The sequence below is a fragment of the Pistacia vera genome, unplaced genomic scaffold (assembly GCF_008641045.1).
Source record: "Pistacia vera cultivar Batoury unplaced genomic scaffold, PisVer_v2 Contig845, whole genome shotgun sequence".
Lineage (NCBI taxonomy): Eukaryota > Viridiplantae > Streptophyta > Magnoliopsida > Sapindales > Anacardiaceae > Pistacia > Pistacia vera.
The window spans coordinates 145,857-172,633 of record NW_022196718.1 but is presented as its reverse complement, the minus strand read 5'-3'; the positions used below and the strand labels follow the sequence as shown (position 1 = coordinate 172,633).

Sequence of the window (26,777 nt, the reverse complement as noted above, 5' to 3'; positions counted from 1 at the left end):
AATGGAAATTACCTTAAGAAATTGGAGTGCTTTAGTGTCTTCTTCTAGATTCCAAGGATCACGTTTCACAAAACCAAGCAAATTAAAGGAAAAAAAAAGTTGAAGTTTTTGCCTTAATCTGAAGTGAGTGGACAGAGAGCAAGAGCAAATGAAGATCGTGAGAAGGGAAGAAAGAAAATGAATATTTTTGCAAAGAAAAAAAACCTGAAGTTTTTACCTTAATCTGAAGTGAGTGGACAGAGAGCAGCAAGAGCAGATGAAGATCATGAGAAGGGAAGAAAGAAAATGAATTTTTTTGCCCTAATATGAGGTTTGTGTACGTGGTCGATAAATTACAAGAACCCCCCACTCTTTAATAATATTTTATTTCAGTCCCGGTTCTCGGTTCTGGTTCCGGTTCTTGACTGTAGAAACCAGAACCGGAATCGTACATTGTCGATTCTAGATTTTTGAAACCAAAACCTACCCGTTGACAATCGGTTCTAGGTAGGAACCAGAACCAAACATCGGGTATCCAACGGTTCTGGTTCTGAACGGTTCTTTTGAACACCCCAGTCATACGTGTGGAATTGTATAATTCAGGCAAACATTTTGTAATGTTGTAGTGATTGTTTTATAAAATTAAATTCAAAACAATTAATTATTGTTTACTTGGCTCATCTTTTGCTGGATAGTTTTAAGGTAGCATCTTTAAATAGAAGTGGGCCGTCTCTCTATGCATCGTCTTTGTGCAATTTCGTAGCTGTGCTCACTATTTGAAGTAGGAAGGAAGTAAATATTCTACCAATTAAGTATTTGTTGCATTAAACAGTGGGTTCACGAACATGTTAACTTTTCTAAAAGCATGTTTTTAGGTAAAGGTTATTTTATAAAGAATAATGAATAAACATCTAAAAACGGGGAAACTCCTAAGCCAAGCAACCGTCGAAAAGAACAAGGGAACAGCTAACAAAAGGAAACGAAAAAAAAAAAAAAAAACCAGGAAAACAATCCTTTACACAACTTCATCATCCCCAGGAAAACAAAAGGCTGAGGATACTTAAACAAATCCCTCAAAGGCTCAAACAGGCCATCTGGATTGGAACAACAGCAAAAAATCAGTACTACCACCACCGCACCAGCTACCAAAAAGAGCAGCAAGCCAAAAGGAACCAACATCACCACACCAGCAAAGCAAGACTGCCATGCCTCAGCCAGCAAAACTACAATCAACATAGCAGTCCTGACTCCACCAGACAACCAGCCAGCAAGGGGACATCCACCAGACAGAAAAAGCAGCAGCAGCTCTTCAGCCAAAGGAAACACATCAGCAGTAGCATACTGAAAATCTAAACTCCACACCACCACCAGCAAGAGGACAGAGCACCACCACAAAAGAGTGGCCAGAAAAAGACACTGCTTTTGCACTTAAGGTTCAGCTTAAACCCAGCGGCGTCTCTCACAAGCAGCGAGCCAGCACAGACAAAAAGAAGCATCAGCAAGGTAGAACTCCACCGAAGCCTGGACCACACATTTTAGACCCAAAAACCTCTACCTGCCCACTTTCTAAAAGCATTTTGAAGCAACCTAGTTTAAGTTTAATTGTTTCTTTACCATGTAAGTATTTCTTTTAAAGAAATCGCATGTAGAGTTTTTCTTTTTGATCCAAACTTCCCCAATTCGTTATTTAGTTATTTTTGAACTCTAATAAATGATCTTTTCATCCAGTTGGATATAAATGGTTTAACCATATAAAGATGGATATATTTATCCTTAGGATATCTTTGTTTAGTCTCCATGTCAAACTACTTATTTTCCTTTTCCATTAAGGAGTTCGTAAAACTTACAATGTTCTTCCAAATTCGCTTGCAAAACAACTACTTGTTTCCTAATGCAAACCAACTACTTAGTTTCCTTTCGTATTCAATTACGGAGCTTGTAAAACTTATTATCCAAAAAAACCAGTAGTTAAATTTATGAGGGACACTCTCACTTGTTGTCTCTTCAATTGATCCTCCTCTCCGAAAACACCATACTTGAAATTTTATCAAACATACTCTCATTTGTTCTCTCTAAAATCTATTTCCAAACCATCTCTCCACGAAAACAAACACTTCCAGTTTATCAAACACAATCACAATCCCTCTTTCTCAAAGTCAGAATGCTTAGCCATTTTTTCAAGTTAGCGGCTGTAAAAGCCAGAGATGTGGCGGAAGAGTTTTTCAAACTCAATAACATAGATAGACGATCAGGTCTCTCACAGCAGCAAAAGAGTTTAATCCGGAATTGCCCAACATCGATGACTCTTCACGGCTTACAAAGTGCACGAAGTGACTGCCAATAGAACAGCACCTGGTATGAGATTCTTTCGTTGAGTGATATCGGAGTAGATTCAAGCATGATCAAGAAACAATACAAGAGAATGGCTCTTATGTTGCACCCAGACAAGAATCATTCTGTTGCCGCAGAGGAGGCTTTCAAAGTTATACAATCTGCATTCCAAGTTTTGATAGTTCCCCAAAAAAGACAATCCTACGATAGTAGCTTGCGTTCCAAGAAACGCCCTCCTAAATCGCGGCACACGGCTTCAGGTTCTTCTAAATGCTCTAAATCATCAGGGCCTACAAGCGAAGAAGCGAAATCCATTCAGTCCGAGCCCCAACCAACAGCTGATCATAAGGCTAGAACTTCTTCATGTGGGTTCGGAAGCACAAACACCAAAGAAAATTGTTCGTGGCGGGTGCAATCTTTGAAACGTCAGAGTTAAAATCATTCAACAAGCTAATGTGACGCAGCAAGTTAGTATAAATAAACAAGGTAGTACTCGACTACACCCTTAGAACTAATAAACAAGTCTCAATCCAGAAACTTAGACTGTGAAATCTGAAGAAAAATCTGAATAATGCACTGAATGGTCTCCAAAACGAAAAATAAGTTTGTATAGGTGACAATCGACCCTAATAAGACTTCTAATAACAAAAAGAAACAAAAACTAAAAAATTAAGACAATAAAATCCGAAATAAAATGGAAAAAAACATTCAAATAACTAAAACAGCCCCAAATCACTCTAAAACTGTAGATTTTGATATCGAAAATGACTTCTAACCAGATAAAGAAGGTTTCCACTTGACGGGTTTGAAATAAGCTTTTCAACGGTATCTTACAGGCTCCGTAACTCTTTCCGAATCAAAAGTTATGGCTGTTTGAATGAAGCATGCTGATTTAAGCCATTTAGGCTTTACGTATGAACTTTTGACGTTCAGCCCGCTCTATGAATTCATTCGCCAGATGTTCTATGTCATAATGGTACCAAAAAGATTGTTGTTTCTCGTAATGATAAAGTAGAATTCCAACCCGTTTGGCTTTTGAATGGATTTTGATTAATGTAATTTACTGTTTAATTAACGGAATTCAGTTCTTTGTAATTTTATTTTCTATCATTTCCAGTTTTACTTAATGTTTTATTCACTTAAACGTGATCATACTACAATTTTTTAGAAGTTTTATGGTAATTTTTACCAAGAGGAGGATATTGTACAGTCAATAACTTTTATCTAGAGGATATATATATCCTTGGGGATGTACACATCTTAGTTTTTTGAATTCCAAGCCTATACTTTTAGTTAAAAAACAAAATGTACCGAATAAATATTATTCTTTCTCTTGAAAGAGATAAATGAGATTGGAGACAGAACAAAGAGCATAAGAGATTAGAAATACAGATATAGAATATTTGAAAATTAAGAGCGTTAGATAAAATGATCATGGCCCCTTTAACCTCGCTTATATTAAATTATATATGAATTCTTTCTCGTGGAGCAGATAAATGAGACCAAAAAAATAAAAAAGAGTCAGGAAATCAGAATTACAGATACATAATCTTTGACAATTAAGGATTTGATTAGAATTTTGATATATGATATTAAAAAATATAATTACTCATCTCTAATGGTAGGATTAAATCTTTTGTTTATTAACTAATAATTAATACTGATGGAGAATGAATTTTGAAAATCTGGTATTATACACTAGTGGGTTTGATGAATAATAATCAAGAGATATAGCATAAAAATTTTCATAAATTATTACCTTAGAGAAAGTTAGGCCAACGATATGATTTTATAATTACATGAATCGGTGGCAGAAGTAGCTAGGAATTAAACGAGGGAAATATGTAATCTACTAAAATTGCAATAGGATTGTAATTAATACAAGACAGAATGACGGCTTGCAAATTTACTGCTGCTTTGAGGTACTGTGGCCGCAATACTGCCTGGGTTCAATTCAGTGTCCATGAGGCTATGATCTATAATTGAACTAACGACCGGGGGGGTGTAATATGGTTTTTTCCTGATGTTTGTGGGGCAGCTTGTTAATTTTGATACTTATAGGGGGTCTATTCTTTCAATATTTTTAAAATATACAAACATATTAGGAAATTATTTGTTTTGTTAATAAATTAAACAGTTTCGTGATGACTATTCCAGCATTCAAGGATGTCTACGTTGTACATTTGCAAGCATATTAATAATGGACAAATTTGATATAAAAAAAGAAAAACAATTTAGACAGAGACTAGGAGACCTTTTCGATCACGATAGGAAATGACAAGTCTGATAGCACTAAAGTGCATATGAGAATATCCTTTACGAATCTATTGAGATGGATGCTAGATGGATTTCTAGAGTAATTTATTGTTTTTGGGCAGTAGTAGGAATTTGACACTTATTAAAACAAGTGGTCTGCACATATTCTTTAACAGGTTTTCTTGATGGCTTGATAAGAGTTTTAAAGGCTCGGGATAGGGAAGTGACAGGTTCGGTGAAGGCAGTGTATGGATTTACAATGGGGGGAATGGTATCCTGAACTTTTTTGGTTTTCTAGGATATAAGTGGTTTCATAAAGGCTATGTGGTTTAGAAACAGTAGAGGGTCTTGGAGATTCAGTACTGACAGGAGCATTAAACATAGCTAAACTAGTAGCGGATTCCATAAGTTGAAAATTCAACCACTTATGTGTAATCCAACCGATATGAGCAAGAATAGATCGAGACCATTAAACTTGTAAAAACAAAACTAAGTTAAGAAAACTTGTAAGAACAAAACTAAGTTAAGAGTACCTTGCTGTGATTTGGGCATAGCTGTGCTTCATACTATCATATCAGTCAGGGGCATTGTTTTACCAACGGAAACAGTTGTACATACACAAAGGTATGTGGGCTCTGTGAATAGTTTTATTAGGGCCTCAGAGACAGGCTTGCATCTAGTTGGTTTCCAGCCAATATACTGGAGTACGAGAGCTTACCTACAATTATTCATAGGTATACGGGGTACTATGAGGAGCTGGAATCTGAAAACTCAGTTTCGCTCTAATACCAAAAGGGATACTAGGTCTCCAAAGATGGTCTCAAAAGTTATGTTTGGAGGAAACTATGATAACTGGCCTACATTGAAATAGCCGATCAATATGGCGATTGGCTTATCTTTGTCAAGGTTCTTATTTTATCCCACACACCTTCTAAAAGCATATAAGAAAAACCAGGTTAAAAGATAACACAAAATATTACAAAGTGGTGAAAAAAACGTACTCTTGAAGACTCTGAAGTTTGAAATATTCCGCCCAAGCCTTAATTTCTTGTATTTTTATTAGATACATATGAAATGCCATGAGTTTTCATGGAATAGCTCCATGTTTAAACCTTCAATGACACTTGATAACGGGCTTTAGAGCTAAAGGTTTTAGACTCTTTATATTTTGCATTTAAGTTTTTTTTTTTTTTTTTTTTTAATTATATTTATGCATGCATGCCATGCATGGTTCTTTTATCCTAATTTCTAAAATATCAAAACTTTCACTCTCATTCTATTTTCACTTTATAGCTCTCAGTATTTCACTTGGTAATAATCTAAAAATTAACCTCTTTTTCTACTCTATTTGGATTTGATTTACCCAAAATATATATGAAACAAACTTATATACTAGTCTGAGTTCAGTCTTTTTTCAATTATTATTATTATTATTATTATTATTTTTTTTTTTTTGGTATAAAAATATAGGGTAAAAGAGTTAAGATTTCCAAGTTTATGTTATTTATATTAATTCTTTTAGGATTTTATAGGTGTAACTTTAATCTAATTTTATGTTTCCCTGTCTAGTTTGCAAAAGAGAAGGTTTAGGTTAAGACCTTAAATTGAATTCCCAACATTTTTTTTAGTTTCACCAAAATAAATAAATAAAAATGTATGTTTCAGTCAAAACTCAAAAAACTTAAAAATATAATTACATTTAAACCTCAATAAATTAATACTCGATAAATTAATAACCTCAATTAAATAATATTTTTGGCAGGTCCTAACTTGGGACCAATGTTGTAAATTAATAATTTGTTAAATTTATAAGATAATACATTTAAAAAAAAAAATGCATATGTACCTCTTGATATATATAAATTAATAATCTCCTTATACATAAAAGTTATATATATACACGACTCAATTAGGAGACCTTTAAATTATTCCCTATACCGCATTGACTATGAGTTATTCCCTATACCACATTAACTCCTAACTATAAGTTGGACTGATGATATTATTTCCAACAGATATTCCTTATACCATATTAGCTATACACAATATGTACATTCATTAAATTCAACGTTTTGGAAAAAGAAAATAAAGAATGCCTCCATAAAATAATAATTTATTAATTTATATGATTAACTAATATATCGATTAATTAATAAATTTTTATAGTCACAAAGATATTAATTTATTGAGGTTTAACTGTATTTTTGCTTTTTTTTTTTCTTTTACATGTATATATTGTCAATTAAGACTAATTGCTAGAATTTTTTTCTTGTACTAAAAATGCACTTTACAAATTAACATATTTAAAGATTATGTTATTTTTATATCCCCATTAAACTAGAATGCTTATCACTCCACCACTGAATGTCTCCCTCTCCGTAATGCAAATTAAGAAATTCTTCACGCGATTTCTAAATTCTAAGTCAGAATGATTTTTTTTTTTTTTTTACGTTTTTTTATTTTATTAAAAAGTTTTTTATTTTTTCTATAATTTTTGACATTTCTTAAAGTTTTCTAAGGTTTTTTATACTTTTTTAAGTTTTAAATTAAATTTATTTTTTTATTTAAAATTTATTCTCCATCAGCATTAATTATTAGTTAATAAACAAAAGATATTTAAATCCTACCTTTAGAGTTGGGTCATTATATTATTTAATATTATATATCAAAATGCTAATCAAATCCTTAATTGCCAAAGATTCTATATCTATAATTATGATCTCTTGACTCTTTTTTTTTTTTTTTTTTGGTCTCATTTATCTGCTCCAGGAGAAAGAATTTATATATAATTAATATAAGTAAGGTTAAAGGGGCCATGATCATTCTATGTAACGTCATTAATTGTCAAAGATTCTATACCCATTAACTCTTTGGTTGGCATTACTGCCATTGGTCACAACCCTTTCATCAAATGTGATTGTTTTGTTCTTACAATAACAGCACTCTTTGCCACATTTTCGAGATGTAAGTTACTGGAAAAAGATTAAATTTGCGAACTCGATATTTTCGGTGTTACATGTTTCTTTATTTAGTGTACACAAAAGGACCTTTCTTTAATTTTATGGCTGCTAGCTTACTTTTACAATTTCTTATATTACAGGAGGATTTCCGGACTGCACGTTGATGGTTTGATCCCAGATGAACTATGGAGTTTGAAATTCCTCACCTTCCTGTATGGTTTTTTATAGTTCATATATGCTTATTTCAATTGTGTATCATTTTAGATTATTAGATGAGGGTGAGTGGTTATTAAAATATTTTGCTTTTTATTGAATTATGTTAAGTCTCTTGACACCATACTGTGTCAACATCATAAAATGATTTGAGCTTTGTGTTCTTAAATATTAATCTTACCTGTTTCTTCTGTTTTCAATAGGAACGTGAATGTAAACCGCTTGTCATGTTCACTTTCTCTGATCCATCTGTTGGCAATCTAACTGCATTAAAATCCCTATAAGCAGCTTACATAAAATTTTAATTTTGGAACTCATACTATTCTCCTTTTTTTATTATGCTAATTAGTTCTCACTTTGATCAAGGGCTTTGGCATTAATAGATTATCTGGGCAGCTTCCAAAAGAGCTAGGGGTGCTTTCTGAATTAGAATACATGTAAGCTCAAACTCTGTCCCCTTCTTAACTATATAACTTCTGATAATTTACAATACGAACGCTTTTTTTTGTTATTGCATTACAATTATATAACTGAAGAGCTAAATTCTTGGGGATGTAGAAGTTTTGGAACAAACAACTTCTTTGGTCCTCTGCCATCTGAGCTCTGTAATTTGATGAAATTAAAGACATTGTAAGTTTTTATAGACTTTTCGGTTTCATTTTCAATGCAACATTTTGCTTATATTGAGCATATCCTACTCTATAATGTTATGTACAAGGATGCAAAAGGTGAAAACCCCAGCTGGCTTTAGTCTTAGCTTTAACATGAACCAAATTCTAGTTACTTCACACAAGATTATACTATCACGTGTCACGTAATTCATTTACTTGGTGATGACTTTAATTGTAAAGATACTGAATTATGATGGAATTTATAAATATTATTTGCCTTGGCAGATATATCGACAATTCTGAAGTAAGTGGTGAGATTCCATCAAGTTTTGCTAGTCTAAAGAATCTAGAGTTACTGTAAGGACCTCTTGATTATGTTAATTTTCTCATTGGAAATTTTCGAATCTTAAATTCCACAAAAGAATTTTTTCCTTAAAGGGAAAAATGTGTGTAAATCCACTGCTAATGAAAAACTGGCTTGCATCAGATCTTAAATAAACTCTTTTTATTGTGCTCAGGCGGGCTTTTGACATTGAACTTACAGGAAGGATCCCTGACTTTATAGGAAATTGGCCAAATATGAAAGAATTGTGAGAAAACTATTCTAATTGTTTTTTTTTTTTTTTTTTTTCTTTCCATTTTTGGCTAAATCACTCTTTAGTTGTTTTAGGTTAAAGCTTTTTAGCTGAGAATTTCAGTTTTTTTCCTGGTCATGCATTTTATTGTAGGAGCTTTCAAGGAAACTCTTTTGAAGGGCCGATACCATCATCCTTTTCCAAGCCGACAAATCTGACAGATTTGTGAGTGTTTATTGATCTTGTTTTACTGTAGCAATAATCAATTCTATTGCAATATTTCATTGATCTTGTTTTACTATTGCAATAATCAATTCTAACAATCTTAATCCCATGAAAAATAAAAATGTAGGAGAATAAGTGATATATCAAATGGGAGCTCATCGTCGTTGGCATTTATAAGGAATTTGAAATCTGTAAAAACCTTGTAAGGCAACATTGTCAAAATTGTAATATCATGTGCTGAATTACCTTATATATGCCTTTTGTGTTTTTCTTCCTCTTCTTTCTTTGTTCAAGACTGTTGGTTCCATTTACTGTAGAGTACTACGGACTAACAAAATTTCTGATTCAATTCCGTCTCTCATTAGTGACAACCAAAGTTTGCAGCATTTGTAAATTATTTATTCCCTTTCTCTTTTTTTATTTTATTTTTACCTCCATTACTTTTTGGTTTTTAGCAAGTTTCTTCATCTTATAATTGTAAATTCTAATATTTTTTCTTTAGAGATCTGAGTTTCAACAATATAAGTGGACAGATTCCTATCTCACTTTTCAGTTTGAGTTCACTGACTTAGCTGTAATCTACTATTTCTGATTTGTTGTGTTTACTTCCCATAGTTTACTCATTATAGTGAAACATGAATTGCTGGTTTTGTACTCAGGTTTCTTGGAAATAATAAGTTAAATGGTACCCTCCCTGAAGAGAAAAGTCCAAATCTTCTCAATATGTAAGTACTTTTGACATATTTGCATCAAACTCATTACAACATTCCCAAAATAGAATGCTCAACTAATTGTACCAACCGAAAAGGTATAGTTACAAATCCAGTTTTTCCAGGAAGCCTAGTTTGTAGCCACAGTCACCCTAGCGAAAAACTAAACTTGCACTCTTAATCTAGACTTTCAAGTGCATAGCTTCTCCTAGATTAATGTGAATTAATTAGGACTGGTGGGGTTCCTGGGAAGAAAATTGGGAAGTTGAGGTTTTAAATGGTTTCAAAAGCTTTAAAAAAATAAAAATAAAAATAAATTAATAAATAAAAAATCAATGTGATTTTAATAATACCTAAATTTTAATAATAGAAAATTGGCAAGCAGCTGCATTACGTAGTTAACATTCTCCTCACTTGATGTTGGCATATATGCATCTTACAATAATCTATCCGGCAACCTTCCTTCATGAAATCAAGAACAAAATTTACAACTATACGTCCTTAATTTTTTTAAACATATAATTTATTTAACATCTTTATTCTTTACTATACATTTCACATTTTCTTAGATAATTTTTTACTTTCCACTTTCCAGTATAGCATTTACACAATGATGGAACTAACATTCAGAATGCTATTGGTGCAATGTGCAGTAATTTAGTGGCCAACAACTTCAACCTAGAAAGTTCTAATTACAGTAGGTAATTCTCTTCTTCTGTGTTTTGTTAAAATGCTTGAGACTCTCTATAACAATATTGAAAATTAATAATAAGGGACAACTTATAGAAATGGGTGCTTTGGTGATTAGTTCTAGTTGTCTAGCATAACTTCCATATTCCTTCCTCCTCTTCCTTCGGTGCTTTGCCACATGGGCTAAACTGTCTCCAACACAATTTTCTATGCAATCGAGGTTCTCCAATCTATAAGTACAACTTCTCCATTTCGTGGTTTCGAGAGTTTAGGGTTAAAATTTCAGTAGAGTAATGCTTATTTTAACACCCGTCCTAGATTTAAATATTATGTTAAAAACACTTCTAACAGCCATTCATCAAGCCACAATATAAGTAACAAACATGTGATCTCCGTCCATACCTATATTTATTAAATACATCAATTCATACAACTTCAAATGATTATATATTTTCATAATATATCTATGCTCATTGCTTTGAATAGGGTCTAGTTAAGTAGATATTATCCTCTGGATTTAATCATTTGGATGTAGGGTTACATGGGTTTGCTTTTGGGTTTCACACAACTGTCAAACACCTAAAATGTATCTACATAGTTATAAGGACCTAAGCTTTATAAATTGAATCCTAAACTTATTTGCTAGCAATATGGGATATATTAAACTCTCCACCTTATGGACCTCACATCCTTATGAGGTTGTCACACTAAATTGTTGAGTTGTTAATCGACTTTGATATCAATTGTCAATCCTAAATCCAACAAATTAGATATTGTCCAACTCTAATAAATTCTTGTGTGACTCTATTTTTAACCCAACCCAATTTTCTACTATTTCTCTTTTTCTTTCCTTACCATTCTCTTCTTTTTCTTATTTTCTTCTCACTTGTAGCTAACTCTTTGTAAGAACAAGAGAAAGCTATTCTTCTTTTCTTTTCCTTTCTATTTGCCTAAGATATAAGATACCGAGATTTTCCATTTTTCTTTGCAATTAAATCCCTCCTATATATTATCTATCTTCATTATTTCCTTATTCACCCTCACTCAAATTTTTAATTCACTCATAACAAAGATATATTATTTATTAATACACCCTTCTAATGCTTTTTTTTCTTATTGTTGAAAAAGGAAAATGATTAATATAAAATATAAAATCACAACTAATTAAATACAAGTAAAATAATAAGTGGCTAGATATTATAAATCAAACTTAGACATACATGATACATATTCTTAATGTTTTACCTTGATAAAGAGGCTACATTGGTATGTAGATTCAAGCTTTGCAATTAAGTGTGCCGGTCCAACAATTACATCTTAGGATATTGTGTATGAAGGTGACAATGAGCCTCTTGGTCCAACTACATACTATTTGACTGCCATAGATAGATGGGGAGTTAGTAATGTTGGATACTTTATTGGGAGCAATCATATGTAGTATAACATTAATTCTACGTCTATAGTCACAAATACTCAAGAGTCAAGACTTTTCCAAAGAGCTTGAATCGCTACTTCATCTTTAAGATACTACGGTTTAGGCCTTCAAAATGGAAAGTACACTGTGACTCTCCGGTTTGCAAAATTAGCTAATTTCAATGATACTCTACGGAAAAGTTTTGGGAGGTGTGTTGTCGATATATATGTTCAGGTATGTATTACATATTCAGATTATTTTAGCCAAATTCGCCTCACTTATACATCACATAGGTTTATGTTGAGGTTAAAGCATGATGAATGACCTTAAATGTAATATGTTTCCCAATATCTTTCCTTTCAACTATTATTGGTTTTTGTCTCAACATTTAATCTATTTATTCCAAGGAAATCTTGTTGAAAAAGACTTTGACATAACAAGGGTAGTGGGTGGAGTCCTTAGAAGAGCAATTCAAAGAGAATATCCAGCTCAAGTATCTGAAAACTATATGGAAATCCACTTCTTTTGGGCTGGGAAAGGGACCTGCTATATACCAACGATGGTACATATCAGTGCTACCAAAGGTAAAAGAAATAGAAACTTCATTTTTTTTCTTCTTCCTCTTTCGGTTGATTTGGTTACATTATAAAGATATTAAGTTAAATACTCTGATTTGACACAGATTTCAAACCTCCAAGTCAAAAGAAGAGAACATGCCTAATTGTGGGGATTGTTGTTGTTGGGGTTGTATTTCTATTACTTGCAATTTTCTTCGTTCTCCAAAGAAGAAAAAGGCCACAGACTGTTGATGACGGTAAATCAAAAGATCTTCACTATCACTGACGTCTTATCTATCATATACTAGCTATGGAAATAATGTTATTAGTCTGCATCTGGTTCTAGTCTTTTATTTAAGTTAGCATCTCTGCCATATGCTGACTTAATCCTTTTAAAATATTTGAATAAGAAGGTGAGTTACATAACTTATCAAGTGAACTCTGGCTCATGTACAAGAAAGCTATTGTCCATAAAAAAGAACAATGTATTTTACTGCTGCTTGTTCAATTAATAAAGTAGAGTTCCATTAGTAAGTTCTTAAGTGCATTACAAGATAAGAACTTGGATTCTAGGTTAATTAAAAGGAACAGAACTATGCCATCCTTTTGAAATATATGGAACTCTTGGTCATTTAATTTTGCACCAAATTGCTTACCTTGCAGGCACAAAACTGTGTTACAATGCCACAATTAGACAATTGCATTTGTTATTTCTACCATTTCACATGTTTGACTTGACAATTAACCCCGCTAAAGTATTTGATTAGACATACAAGTTCTTGACAGTAAGCTACTTTTGTTGTTGAATTTTCAGAGCTTGTCGACATGGATGTTAGACCATGTACTTTTAGTTATGTGGAACTAAAGACTACTACGGAAGGCTTTAGTTATGCAAATAAGCTTAGAGAGGAAGGATATGGACCAGTTTATAAGGTAAGTCATTGTTCTAGTAAGTGCCAAATGAGTGGTGAGCACATTTGGTGCCTTAAGATTGCCTTAAGATTAATTGTTTTTTCTAGAACTAAATACAGATTTCTACATTACTTTTTGACCTAGATTAACTTGAAAACACATGTTTGGCTTTATATCAATAAATAGTTGGGCCATCTTTGAGTTTTGTTCTCTATAGTTCATTAAATAAAGACATGATGTGGTATTTGGTCAATAATAAGCATATAAAATTGATAAATTGTTAACTGATTTTTCTCACCATTTCAAGTTGAACTTTTTACACCATAGGGAAAACTCTGTGATGGAAGAGTAATTGCTATGAAGCAATTATCTGCATCATCCCACCAAGGAAAGAGCCAGTTTGTTGTAGAAATTGCTACTATATTTACTGTGCAACATCGTAACCCAGTAAAACTTCATGGATGTTGTTATGAAAGAGCACAACGAATCCTTGTTTATGAATATATGGAAATCAACAGTCTTGATAAAGCATTATTTGGTATGCGAATAGCATATATGTAGTACTAAGTTTTTTCTTGGGAGTCCTAGCATTATTTGTGATGTCAATAATAGTTTAAACATTTGTGACTTTTGTAAAGCAGGGAAAGGAAGTTTGGACCGACTGGTCAATGTGTTATCATATTTATTTAGGAGTAGCAAGAGGTCTAGCTTATCTTCATGAGGAATCGAGGCTTTGAATTATACATAGAGACGTGAAAGCCAGTAATATTCTGCTTGATGGTAATCTCATCCCCAAAATGTCAGATTTTGGTTTGGCCAAAATTTATGATGATAAGAAAACTCACATAAGCACTTGTGTTGCAGGGATAATGTAAGACTTTTAATTAACACCTAAAATTTATTAAAATGTTATATTTCTACATTCATTAGACTACTGAAATGAATTTTGCCTCTATTGTATTGATGTAGTGGATATGTTGCACCAGAGTATGCCATGCGTGGATATCTTACGAAGAAGATTGATGTGTTTGCCTTTGGCGTTGTGATTCTAGAGGTTGTTAGTGGGAGGCCAAACTTGGATTCAAGCTTGGAAGAAGAGAAGATGTATCTTCTTGATTGGGTATGAATGACATTGTAGTGTCATTTTTTTCTCCATTTACTATTTTCTAATACTTGATAAACAAATTTGAAAGAACCAAACGAGGTCAAATTCTTTCAAATTTATTCTGCATATATATATATATATATATTCGCTTTTATTTCTACTTCTCCTGATCCAACCACTCATATATCACAACTTTTATCTTTCCTACTTAATTCCCAAGCTTGGCACCTGTACAAGAACAACCATCAACTCGAGCTAGTGGACTCAAAATTGTCAGAATTCAACGAGGAAGAAGTAAAAGGCTTGATAGGAGTAGCATTTTTGTGTACTCAAGACATTGCCCTCCTCTAGGCCATCAATGTCCCACGTGATTGCTACACTTTGTGGAGATATGGAAGTGAGTACAGTGAATTCTAAGCCTAGATACTTGACTAAATGGGCCTTTGATGATGTGACCACCTTTTTAGTGATCATATAAATGAAGAATGTGAAGATACTAGCCATTACATCTCCCCAACCAGGTTATGTACAATGGATAAAACTCCAGAAATAAGTGCCACTGAAGCCCTATTCCATTGACTGGCTTTTACTTTAGATTCGAGTTTTATTTCATGTTAGTTCAACACAATTGTTATTCATAATTTTAAAAAACTTAAGACCAATAAACTCTAGTAAAAAATATACATAATAGATTTTGAACTACTTCTTGTTCAACAAGCACAAGGGCTAAAGCTTCACTAGGAAATTGAAATTGAGGACTTTTCCATGTCATTATTGGAAATGATAGATAACAAATTAATATTCTTTTATGTATATTCTTTGATTTGAAATGAAAGGTGCCCAACTATTATATAAGCTTAGCCCAATTACCTAGGTTTAGCTTAGTACCGTGGGACGCAATTAGGTTGTTACAATCCACCATGTTTCTGCAACCGATCAGTGAACCATATTTCTTCTTTTTAAACACGTCAAGAGTACTAATTAAACATCCACCTTAAAATGTTTTTAAACTTTAAATTCAATTCACTTTCAAAAAAAATAAAACAATCAAGATCACCTCCTAAATCAAATTTACAACTTCAAATTTCAAGTGTTACATTTTCTACTGACTAATAAAAATATAGTCCACGAATCTAATTTCAACATAAACTCGATTAAAGCTTGGGTGACCGACTTATAATATTATGTATATGATAATACCAAAGTTAAAGAATTTCTACATCCATTGGTAGAACGTGATCTTCGTGTATAAAGAAAATATTCTAGCATGCTAATTATGAAAGAAATTATCCCAATATAATAGTCATATATTACCCACAATTTATTCCAAAGTGTTAACTGGTTTGTAGAGTCAATTGTCAAGAAATTTAATAAGAATTATTCATAGTGGATCTGGACCCTCACGGCAATGGTTATTGGAGAGAGGTACATTTGGTGAAAGTGATGTGATGTTCGCATGAGTATAGTTTGTATTTGGTGTTGCAGTTGAGACAAATGAAGGATGCATTAGGTATTGGTTAATTTGGTTATAGTGATAGTTATGAGATGAAGTAACTCTAAACGTCTCTATGAGGTATATTTTGTTATTACTGGCTAGCCTAGTTGTTTTAGTTGTGATTTTCTTAATTGATTGCCCTATTCTTTTATAATCACTAGGAAAAGCCATATGAAGTTATGTGAACTCAATGACACTTCACATGTTCCTGGTAAATTATTACAAGTGTTTTAAGATCCATTGATTTGCAGTTTGATTGTAATTCCTCATTTTGAACCTAAATAATATTGGGAAAAAAAAAATGTATTAAAGTGTATTGGATTCAAAGCTTATGAAAATAATTATCCCAAAGTTAAGGTAACTTTTTATAGTTTTATTTAAGGTTGTTGCTTGCTTGGAACATGGTTACCTATTACTCAATTGGACGAAAATGGAATTTCATTAATGGATGAACAATTATATAATAACAATATTCTATCACAATTTAAGATGTACTTATGTAAATTTTCTAAGGATTGTACTTAAATATCATTAGTTTATTTGTAAAAATATCAATACCACTAAATCGCCTCTTTTGTAGCTAGTAACCTCTAAAAAAATTAGAGAGGATAAAAAATCCAACTATATAATAATATATTGGCTCTATTTAGAACTTGTTATATGGGTTGAATCCAACAACTTTCACTGATTCTATATAATTTCATTTTATTTATTTTCACCAATTGGGTTGTGCATTCTTGGGCCTATTGTTTTTAAATCAATGTGTGAAGTCCTTGGGCATGTGTTATTTGAGCCGGAGGGTTTATTTAGGCTTTTGGGCTTGAAACATTTCTTTATATGAAAATGTTGTATAGCTTGCTTTAGGGCTTTTGTCAAGGCCTTCTTGTTAATAAGGCCTAGCTGGCAGAGGATTGTTTTTCCTATGTTACGACCTTTGTTCTTGTTAGTTTGATCCTTGGGTTTGTCCAAGGCTCTTGTGAGGGAAGGGCTACCCTTTCTAGTTTGTAATTTTTTTTCTTTTTTATTTAATAATCGGGTTTATCAAAAAAAAAAAAAAAAAAAAAAATTTACCTGTTTTCAGAATATGTTATGGCCTTTGTTCTTGTTAGTTTGATCCTGGGGTTTGTCCAAGGCTCTTGTGGGGGAAGGGCTCCCCTTTCTAGTTTGTAATTTTTTTTTCTTTTTTATTTAATAATCGGGTTTATCAAAAAAAAAAAAATTACCTTTTTTTCAGAATAAGTAAACGGGACAACAATTAAAAAAAAGACTAGAAATGAAACAATATACTAAGATATTATTTCCACTTTTAACTTCTTACATAGGTTGCATCCAACAACTTTCCATGCATTATTCCAAAAAAAGAAAAAAGTGAATTTAACTTGGAAAATTTAACAATTAAAATTTAAATATAGAATGAAAGTAATGTCTTTAAGGTTAAATTAATTAGGTTAATTAGTTTCCCACCACTTTAAGACTTCAACAAATTAAAGTAATTGACTTGAAAATTTGGGTTACTTTCATACATATTTTAAGAAAAATATTATTATCTTGTCGTATAAAATGTGCTTAATCTTGTTTTCTAAATAAAATAAAATGATCCACAAAAAAACATATTTATTTATAATATTTGTTTTTGAATTGATTAGATAAAATAACACTAACTGATTCGAAAGTCTACAACCTTCATTACCGCATATGTGTGTCACATGAGATAAGACTATGAACCTAAAGTCTTGATTTCTAAGGGACTAACAATATGTATACATTTTTTACAAAATTATATAGATAAACTCTTTGAATTTAAATTTTATGAAGTATAAAATCTAAAATAATCTGTAATTTAAAAATTTTAAAAACATTTAAAAAATCATCGGGAAAAAACATGATTTGAGAAAATAAAAATATGTTTTATATGTCGTTTTAGATAAAATATAGAATTTGCTCGCTACTATTTTCCATTATGAACTATAAAAAGTACCATCTATATTCTAATTTTTTAGTTTATTTTATTTTTGTGAAGAATACTAATTGGGAAACTAGTTTCATATAAAGACTTGGAATAAGTGAAAATTAGTAATAAATTAAAGAGATTATAATCTATTTTACTTTTCCAATGGCTAGAATGAAGGTCTGCTTCTAAGTAAACTTTTACTTTTCTTCTTTTTATTATTTTAACTTTGAAAGATGCTTCACATTCAGACTCTGTCACTCACTTCATTCTCTTCATTTTTTGAGATGCTTCTCTTCTGATAACAGTGAATTTATATTTGATAAATGGCAGATATCTGTAAGTGGAAAGCCATGCAGTGGAGCGGCAATTGACGACTCCATTGCCATTGATACAACCCATTTATCAAATGTGATTGTTCTTTGTTAACTTCAGCTCAAGCAGATAAAGTTTGTGTCTCAGATGTCAACACACTTTTCGTTTTCTCTTCAACAAACTGCAAGGGGATGAAAAATCAGTTGAACAAGTTGACGAAGTGCGGTGGAAACTGTTATGCAAGTTGACAAGTTTCAGTTTTTCAGTTATGCAAATTGACAAGTTGCCATGCAACTTGCATCAAGAAAAACTAATCCAATGGCTAGAATGGAAGCTCTGCTATATAGATTGAGCGGCTGAGATGACTGTCAACAGGGATCATCCCTAATTCATTTCTTTATAAATTGTAAAAGGAGGGACCAAAAAAAAAAAGGGAGTGAAAAATACAATGCTTTAATTTTTTTTTTAACCTGTTCTTGCTCTCTGTTTTCTGAGTTTTATATTCTTGCTCTTTGTTTTTTGAAGTTTATATTCTTGCAACAATTATGCTCTTTGCCAGATTATCGAGATGTAAGTAGAAAAAGACAGAATTTTGAGAACTGGAGCCTTTCTTTAATTTCAGGGTTGCTTACTTTCAATTTCTTAAAGTATAGGAAAGTTTACATACTAGGAGTTGATGGTGTGATCCCAGATGAACTATGGAGTTTGAAATTCCTCACCTACCTGTATGGTTTTGTAAATTTCATATATGCTTATTTCAATTGTGTATCATTTTTAGATCATTTGATGAGGGTGAGTGGTTATTAAAATATTTTACTTTATTTTATTAAATTATGTTAAATATCTTGACCCCATACTGTATCAACATCATAAAATGATTTGAGCTTTGTGTTCTTAAATATTAATCTTACCAGTTTTTCTGTTTTTATAGGAGGGCGACTGTTAACAGCTTGTCAGGTTCACTTTCTCCATTTATCGAGAATCTAACAACATTAAAAATCCTGTAAGCAGTTGGTATAAAACTTTAATTTTGAAACTACATACTATTTTCCTTTTTCTTATGCTAATTAATTGTCATTTTGATCAAGGACTTTGTAAGTAATAGATTATCTGGGCAGCTTCCAAAAGAGCTTGGGATGCTTTCTGAATTAGAAGTCTTGTAAGCTCAAACTCTGTCCCCTTCTTAACTACTGTATATAACTTCTGATAATTTACAGTACAAACTATTTTTTGGTAATTGCATTACAATTATATAACTGAAGAGCTAAATTCTTGGGGATGTAGAGGAATTGGAAGAAACAACTTCTCTAGCCCTCTGCCATTTGAGCTCAGTAATTTGACAAAATTAACAAAATTGTAAGTTTTTACAGATTTTTCAGTTTCATTTTCAATGCAACATTTTGCTTATATTGAGCAGATCTTGTACGAACTCTTTTTTTGTAATTGCACTACAATTACATAACTGAAGAGCTAAATTCTTTAGGATGTAGAGGAATTGGAACAAACAACTTCAATGGTCCTCTGCCACCTGAGCTCGGTAATTTGACGAAATTATTGACATTGTAAGTTTTTATAGACTTTTCGGTTTCATTTTCAATGCAACATTTTGCTTATATTGAGCATATCTGACTCTATAACGTTCTGTACAAGGATGCAAAAGGTGAAAACCTCAGCTGGCTTTAGTCTTAGCTTTAACATAAACCAAATTCTCAGTTACTTACACAAAAGATTATTCTATCATGTGTCACGTAATTCGTTTACTTAGTGAGGGCTTTTATTGTCAAGATACTGAATAGTGATGGAATTTGTAAATATTCTTTACCTGGGCAGATATATACAGTTTTGGAGTAAGTGGTGAGATTCCTTCAAGTTTTGCTAATCTAAAGAACCTAGTGTTACTGTAAGGACCTCTTATGTTAATTTTCTAATTGGAAATTTACAAATCTTAAATTCAATAGAAGAATTTTCTCCTTAAGGGAAGAATGTGAAGTAAACCCTCTGCTAATTAAAAAAGGGCTTGCATCAGACTTAAATAAACTGTTTTTATTGTGCTCAGGAGGGCTTTTGACATTGAACTTACAGGAAGGATCCCTGACTTCATAGGAAACTGGTCAAATATGAAAGACTTGTGAGAACACTATTCTAATTTTTTTTTATTTCTATTTTATGCTAAATCACTCTTGAGTTACTTTAGGTTAAAGCTTTTTAACTGAGAATTTCGTTTATTTCTTGTCATACATTTTATTGTAGGAGTTTTCAAGGAAACTCTTATGAAGGGCCGATACAAATCTGACAGATTTGTAGTGTTCACTAGCAATATTTTATTGATCATGTTTTACTATTGCAATAATCAATGTAACAATCTTAATCCCATGAAAAATAAAAATGCAGGAGGATAAGCGATTTATAAAATAGGAGCTCATCGTCGTTGTCATTTATAAGGAATTTGAAATCTTTACAAATCTTGTCAAAGTTGTAATATCATGGTTGAATTACCTCATATATGCCTTTTCTGTTTTTCTTCCTCTTCTTTCTCTGTTAAAGATTGTTGGTTTCATATACTGCTTTTTAGTTATTAGCAAGTTTCTTCATCTTACAATTGTGAATTTTGATATTTTTTCTCCAGAGATCTGAGTTTCAACAATACAAGTGGATAGATTCCTATCTCGTTTTTCAATTTGAGTTCACTAACTTGCCTGTAAGTTGTAACCTACCATTTCTGATTTGTCATGGCTTTCACTTCCCATAGTTTACTCATAATAGTAAAACATGAATTGCTGGTTTTGTACTCAGGTTTCTTGGAAATAATAAGTTAAATGGTACCCTCCCTAAACTAAAAGGTTCAAAACTTCTCAATATGTAAGTATTTTTGTCATATTTGCATCAACCTCATTACATCGTTCCAAAATAGAATGTTCAACTAAACATGTCAACCGAAAAGGTATAGTTACAAGTCGAGTTTTTCCAAGAACAATAATTTGTAGCCAAAGCCACCCTAGTGAAAGGCTAAACTTGCATTCTTAATCTAGACTTTCAAGTGGATAGCTTCTTCTGGATTAATGTGAATTACTTAGACCGGTGGGGTTCTTGGGAAAAAATTGGGAAGTTGAGGTTTAGATGGTGTCAAAAGCTTTAAAAAAAACTGTGTGATTTGAATAATGCCTAAATTTTATACTTGCAAGCTGCTGCATTGTGTAGTTTACATTCTCCTCACTTGATGTTGGAAGAGATGCATCTTACAATAATTTATCTGGTAGCCTGCCTTCTTGGATTCAAGAACAAAATTTACAATTGTACGTCCTTAATTTTGTTAAACATATAATTTATTTAACATCTTTACTATACATTTCACATTTTCTTAGATAAATTTTTACTTTCCAATATAGTATTTACACAATGATGAAACTAATATTTAGAATGCTGTTGGTGGAATATGCACTAACTTAGTGGCCAACAACTTCAACCTAGAAAGTTCTAATTACGGCAGGTAATTCTCTTGTCCTATGCTTTGTTAAAAAGCTTGAGACTCTTTGTAACAATGAAAATGAAGGATAATGGATAACTTATGGAAATGGGTTCTTTAGTAACTAACATGATTTCAATGTTCTTCCTCTTCCTTCAGTTTTCTCCCGTATGGGTTTAACTATTTCCAACGCAATTTTCCTTGCTATCGAAGTTCTAGAATCTCTAAGTAAAACTTCTCCATTTTGTGGTTCCGAGAGTTTAGGGTTAAAATATAGGTAGAGTAACGTCTATTTTAATACTCGTCCCAGATTTAAATATTTTGTTAAAAACACTTCTAATAGCCATTCATCAACCCACAACATACATAATAAACATGTGATCTTGGTCCACACCAATAATTAGTAAATACATCAATCTTTAAAGGATTATATATTTTCATAATAATCAATGCTCATGGTTTTGAATATGGTCCAACTAAGTAGATATGATCCTTTGAATTTAATCATTTGGATGTAGGCTTGCATGTGTTTGCTTTCGGGCTTCACACAACTGTCAAACACCCAAAATGCTTCTAGTTAGTTATAAGGGTCTAAGAATTTTAAACTCATTTACTAGCAGTGTGGGATGTAACAAACCTTTTACCTTATGGACCTCACATCCTCGTGAGGTCATCATGTTGCATTGTTGAGTCGCCAACAGACTTTGATATCAATTATCAATCCTAAATTCAACCAATTAAATATTGTCCAACTCTAATAAATTCTTGTGTGACTCTATTTTAACCCAACCTAATTTTATACTATTCTCTTTTTCTTTCCTTCTCCTCATTCTCTTCTTTTCTTCTCACCCGTAGCTAACTCTTTGTAAGAACGAGAGAAAGCTTATCTTCTTTTCTTTCTATTTGGCTAAGATATAAGACATTGTATTTTTCATTTTTCTTTACAATTAAACCCCTCTTATATATTACCTATCTTCATTATTTCATTAGTCACCCTCACTTAAATTTTTAATTCACTCATAACAATAATATATTATTTATCAATATACCCTTCTAATATTCTTTTTCTCATTGTTGAAAAATAAAAATGATTAATATAAAATATATAATTACAACTAATTAAATAGAAGTAAAATAATAAGTTGCTAGATATTCTAAATCAAACTTTGGACATACATATTCTTAATGTTTTAGCTTTGATAAAAGCTTACACTGGTATGCAGATTCGAGTTTTGCAATTAACTGTGCCTGTCTACAAATTACATCTAATGATATTGTGTATGACAGTGATAATGAGCCTCTTGGTCCAACTACATACAATTTGACAGACACAAATAAATGGGGAGTTAGTAATGTTGGATACTTTATTGAGAACAGTAATACAGGGTATAACATTAATCCTGCATCTTGAGTCACAAATACTCAAAAGTCAAGACTTTTCACAATAGCTCAAATCTCTGCTTCATCTTTAAGATACTATGGTTTAGGCCTTCAAAACGGAAAGTATACTATGACTCTCCAATTTGCAGAATTAGCAAATATCACTACTACTAGATGGCAAAGTATTGGGAGGCGTGTTTTTGATATATATGTTTAGCCAAATATGCCTCACCTATACATCACATAGGTTTATGTTAAGATTAAAGTATGATGAATGACCTTAAACGTAATACATTTCCCAATATCTTTCCTTTCAACTCTTATGGGTTTCTGTTTCAACATTAAATATGTTTATTCTAGGGAAATCTTGTTGAAAAAGATTTTGACATAACAAGGGTAGTGGGTGCAGTCCTTAGAAGAGCAATTCAAAGAGAAGATATGGCTCAGGTATCTGAAAACTAAATGGAAATCCACTTTTTTTTTGGGCTGGGAAAGGGACTTCTTGTTTTCCTAACTATGGTACATATGGACCCTCTATTTCGGCAATCAATGCTACCCTAGGTTCAATAAATAGCAACTTCCTTGCCCTTTTTTCCACTTTTTGGTTGATTTCCTTGCATTATATAAGATATTGAGTCAAGTACTGTGCTTGATACCGATTTCAATTGATTTGGTTGCATTATAAAAATATTAAGTTAAATACTATGATTTGATACAGATTTCAAACCTCCAAGTCAGAAGACTCAGAACAAGAGAATAGGCCTAATTGTGGGGATTATTGTTGTTATAGGGTTTGTCTTTCTGTTAGCTACAATTTTCTTCGTTGTCCAAAGAAAAAAAAGGCCACAGACTGTTGATGACGGTAAATCAAAAGATCTTTGTTATCACTGATGTCTTATCTATCATATTTACTAGCTATGAAAATACTGCTATTAGTCTACATCTAGTTCTAGTCATTATTTAGGTTAGCATCTCGGTCATAGGTTGACTTAATCCTTTTAAAATGTTTGAATAAGAAGGTGAGTTACATAACTTACCAAGTAAACTCTGGCTCATGTATAAGAAAACTATTGCACATAAAAAAGAAACAATGTATTTTATTAATGCTTGTCCAATTCATAAAGCAGAGTTCCATTAGTAAGTTTTTAAGTGAATTACAAGATAAGAACTTGGATTCTAGGTTAATTTAAAGGAACATAACTATGCCATCTTTTTGAAATATATGGAACTAAGTTCCTGATAGTAAGCTACGTTTCTTGTTGAGTTTTCAGAGCTTGTCGGCATGGATGTTAGACCATACACTTTCAATTATGTGGAACTAAAGACTGATATAGAAGACTTCAATTCTGCAAATAAGCTTGGACAGGGAGGCTATGGACTAGTTTATAAGGTAAGTCATTGTTCTAGTCAGTGCAAAATGAGCAGTGAAAACATTTGGTGCCTTAATATTAACTGTTTTCTCTAGAACTAACTATAGGTTTCAGCATTAATTTTTGTCTATATTAACTTGAAAACACAATCTTTTTGGCTTTATGTCAATGAATAGCCGGGTCATCTTTGAGTTATGTTCTCTTTGGTTCATTGAATAAGGATAGGATGTGGTATTTGGTTAATAATAATCATATAAAATTGATAAATTGTTAACTAATTTTTCTCACCATTTCAAATTGAACATTTTACATAATAGGGAACACTCAGTGATGGAAGAGTAATTGCTGTGAAGCAATTATCTATAGCATCTGACCAAGGGAAGAGCTAGTTTGCTGTAGAAATTGCTACCATATCTACTGTACAACACCGTAACCTAGTAAAACTTCATGGATGTTGTTATGAGAGAGCACAACAATTGCTTGTTTATGAATATCTAGAAAACAACAGTCTTGATAAAGCATTATTTGGTATATGAATAGCATATATGTAGTACTAAGTTTTTTCTTGAGAGTCCTAGCATTATTTGTCATGTCAATAACAATTTAAACTTTTGTGACTTTTGCGAAGCAGGAAAAGGAAGTTTGGACCTTGACTGGTCAACGCGTTATGATATTTGTTTAGGAGTAGCAAGAGGTCTAGCTTTTCTTCACAAGGAAACAAGGCTTCGAGTAATACATAGAGACGTGAAAGCCAGTAATATTCTACTGGATGGTAATCTCATCCCCAAAATATTAGATTTTGGTTTGGCCAGACTTTATGATGATAAGAAGACTCACATAAGCACTCATGTTGCAGGGACAATTTAAGACTTTTAATTTACACCTGAAATTTATTAATATATTATTTTTTTTGCATTAATGAGATTATTGAAATGAATTTTGCTTCTATCGTATTGATGTAGTGGATATGTTGCCCTAGAGTATGTCATGCGTGGATATCTTACGGATAAGACTGGTGTGTTTGCCGTTGGCGTTGTGATTCTAGAGGTTGTTAGTGGGAGGCAAAACTTGGATTCAAGCTTGGAAGAAGAGAAGATGTATCTTCTTGATTGGGTATGAATGACATTGCTATAACATTTTTTTTCCTCCTTTTACTATTTTCTAGTAATTGATATACAGATTTGAAAGAACCAAAAGAGTCCAAATTTGATCTGCATATACATATATATACCCTTTTCACTTTTATTTGCTACTTCTCGTCCTGATCCAATCACTCATATATCTCAACTTCTATCTTTCCTACTTAATTCCCAAGCTTGGCACCTATACAAGAACAACCGCCAACTTGAAATAGTGGACTCAAAATTGTCAAAATTCAACGAGGAAGAAGTAAAAGGCTTGATAGGAGTAGCACTTTTGTGTACTCAAACATTGCCTTCGTCGAGGCCATCAATGTCCCACATGATTGCTATGCTTTGTGGAGATATGGAAGTGAGTAAAGTAAATTCAAAGCTACTTGACTAAATGGACACTTGGTGATGTGACCACCTTTGTTAGTGATGATATAAATGAATAATGTGAATATACTATAAGTTTTTTACGATATAAATGAATAATGTGAATATACTATAAGTTCTAAAAAATGGCCCATTTCATATCATGTCATATCACACATAATGCCTCCAAAATTGTCGAATTACTCCTTAGAGAAGCGGTGAGACTTGATGGCATTCCAAGAACCATTGTCTAAGATAGGGATAAAAAATTTTTGAGTCATTTTTGGAGAAGTTTATGGGTAAATTAGGGACAAATTTGATGTTTAGTACTCACATCACCGTCAAACTGATGGCCAAATCGAAATGGTGAATAAAGTGTTGGGTAATGTCCTAAAGAGTTTGGTGAGTATGAAAGATGGAATACATGGAGAATGATGCATGTGACACTATAACATGTATATTCATATTTTGCAAAAAAAAAAATTCAATCAAATTGAAAACAAGGTATAACCTGTTACCTCAAGTCCTTAGCAACCTTGGAGACTTTTAATTTCAAGAGAAATTAAACGAAAAAGTATCCATACTAAGGTAAAAGAAGAATTAAGCCAAGAGAGACATTTAGGGTTCTTAAAAATTTTTTATCTCTACCCTAAAATTGATATATCATTTTCTTTATATATGTAGCCTTGTAAACAATTCAATAATTGTTTTGGACTTCCTTAAACAATTTCATAGTTTTTTTTGGAGTTGTAACTAATTCCATAATTATTAT

General features: G+C 32.1%; 1 long non-coding RNA gene and 1 pseudogene across 1 annotated transcript; both read left to right on the top strand.

Annotated features, from left to right (window-relative positions):
* The first annotated feature begins 2,401 nt into the window (after positions 1–2,401).
* Positions 2,402–26,085, top strand: LOC116118447 (annotated as a pseudogene).
* Positions 18,741–21,589, top strand: LOC116118459. The gene is made up of 9 exons (XR_004126153.1): positions 18,741–19,021; positions 19,228–19,299; positions 19,385–19,455; positions 19,581–19,652; positions 19,780–19,858; positions 20,353–20,424; positions 20,923–20,994; positions 21,090–21,155; positions 21,495–21,589. It is a non-coding gene; the product is annotated as an uncharacterized LOC116118459 (long non-coding RNA).
* Positions 26,086–26,777: the final 692 nt, after the last annotated feature.